Source organism: Crocuta crocuta, unplaced genomic scaffold, assembly GCF_008692635.1.
Source record: "Crocuta crocuta isolate KB4526 unplaced genomic scaffold, BGI_CrCroc_1.0 scaffold528, whole genome shotgun sequence".
In the NCBI taxonomy this organism is placed as follows: domain Eukaryota; kingdom Metazoa; phylum Chordata; class Mammalia; order Carnivora; family Hyaenidae; genus Crocuta; species Crocuta crocuta.
The window spans coordinates 2,103,688-2,106,185 of record NW_027530010.1 but is presented as its reverse complement, the minus strand read 5'-3'; positions in this window follow the sequence as shown (position 1 = coordinate 2,106,185).

Sequence of the window (2,498 nt, the reverse complement as noted above, 5' to 3'; positions counted from 1 at the left end):
TCACTTGTCTCCGCTTTATTTTTTTATTTAAAAAAATGTTTTTTTGTTTTATTTATTTTTGAGAGAGAGACAAAGCATGAGTGGGGGAGGGGCAGAGAGAGAGGGAGACACAGAATGTGAAACAGGCTCCAGGCTCTGAGCTGTCAGCGCAGAGCCCGACGCAGGGCTTGAACCCACGAACTGAGATCACCACCTGAGCGGAAGTCGGATGCTTAACTGACTGAGCCACCCCAGGCGCCCCTCACTTGTCTCCACTTAAAGTATCTGTCTTGGGGCGCCTGGGGGGCTCAGTCGGTTGGGCGTCCAACTCTTGGTTTCGGCTCAGGTCATGATCTCACAGTTCGTGAGTTCAAGCCCCACGTCTGGCTCTGCGCTGACAGTGCGGCGCCTGCTTGGGATTCTCTCCCTCCCTCTCTGTCTCTGCCCCTCCCCTGCTCTCTCGCTCTCTCTCAAAGTAAACAAACTTAAAAAAATTCTGTCTTAAAGGAGAGAAACAGGAAGTAGACAAGCCGGAAATCATATCCCCTCTGTTACCTGTGGGTATTACTCTCCATCAGAGGACACTTTTTTGGCCCTTTCCTGATAATTCTTGTTCCATACATCACTTCGCTGCTGCGCCTGCCACGCGAGGGGGAGTCACGTCAGACACCTTCCACAAACCTCCGCGAGGCCCCCCCAGCGTACTGCTGTCACTCGGCCAGCAACTGCGCGGGCCCTTCCATGTGCCTGCGGTCAGCCTCCATCTTCCCCTCCTGCGGGGGCGGGGGTGGTGCTGGAGGGGGAGGGGCTTTGTTCCAAGGCAGCACACATAACGTCAGGTACATTTTCTACCATAATCTCGGCAGTACTCCAGGGGGATCACCTTCACACCGAGGAAAGCAAGGCTCAGAGAGGGTCAGTGGCGTGCCTAAAGTCACACAGCTAGAAATGGCTGAGCTGGAACTCGATCTCAGGTCTGCCCGAGCAGCCCTCTGCGCTGGCTTTCTCTAAACCTGAGCAACTCCGAGGTCCCCGTGTGACAGCATTTCTGAGTACCTGCTGCCTCCTTATTAGTTCCTGGAGGTACTGCCTGACTGCACTCTGAGGTCTCCCCTCCCTGTGGGGTCCTGGGCCCCTCCAGACCCTGTGACCATATAATCAGGGCAACAGGGAAAGTGTTTTCTCTCTCGACCCCTCACGGGGCAACAGGCCTGGCTTGGATTCCCAGAGCCACGTCCTGCTGTGTGACCCTGAACCTGCTCCTCAACCTCTCTGAGCTTCTGTTGGGCCATCTGTACAAGCAGGATGAGGATTCCGACACCTGCGGGCTGTTTGTGGTGAGATGATGAGAACGGCCTGCCTCATGCCTTCCAGGGTGCCCCGCGTGAGGCGGACATGAAAACGAGACGAGACTGTACCCTTTTAGCCCCGGTTTTTCCTCTTTCTCTTGGGCCAGCAACCAGGAGGCCCCTGTGTCTTCCCAGCAACACGGCCCTTGGGGGCCAGTTGGGAGCATGTGCAATGGGGGGGGGGCTCGCAACTTCCCAGCCCTTACGGAGAGAGAGGGCAAAGCACGCGGGGTCCCCTGTGGAATTTGGGGACCACCCAGGAGAGACGGCGGGGGTTTCCAAGCCGTGCGGGCAGCGCGTGCGGGCAGAGTCCCCGGTGCCCACCCCGGGCCGCCTCCCCGTAGCCTGGCACACACGCGCAGGCCCACGAGGGTGCTCTTTCTGGATGGGAGCTGAGCCCGTGTGGGGCCACCGGACGCCCGTGGGGACAGTCATGTGTCAACACCGCAGATCGCCTGAGCGGCTTCCTGAGCCTGGCAGAGATGCAGGCAGGCGGGAGACAGGGCTCCCGGGACGAAGCAGAGTCTTTCCTACTGCCGGTTACCTCTGTCAATCTCCAGTCCACCCCGGGGGCGCCCGGGGGCTCCGTTGGTGAAACGTCCGACTTCGGCTCAGGTCATGATCTCACGGTTGTGGGTTCAGGCCCCGCGTCCGGCTCTGTGCTGACAGCTCAGGGCCTGGACCTGCTTCAGATTCTGTGTCGCCCTCTCTCTCTGACCCTCCCCTGCTCAGGCTCTCTCTCTCTCTCTCAAAAATAAATTTTATTTTATTTTATTTTTTTANTGAGCTGGCAGTCAGCACAGAGCCCGACGCGGGGCTCGAACCCACGAACCGCGAGATCATGACCTAAGCGAAAGTCGGACTCTTAACCGACTAAGCCACCCAGGCGCCCCGCAAAAATAAATTAAAAAAAAACATTAAGAAAAAAATCTCCAGTCCACCCCAAATACTTGAGAATAATAGATTACAAACAATGAAATACGGTGGAGAATGTCAGCCTTGAGAACGCTCAGACTTCAGGCGGCCTCTCCCCTGTAGCCTCCTGCTCCCCCCACCAGGCGGCCTCTCCCCTGTAGCCTCCTGCTCCCCCCACCAGGCGGCCTCTCCCCTGTAGCCTCCTGCCCCCCCCACCGGGCGCCCCCTCCCCTGTAGCCTCCTGCCCCCCCCACC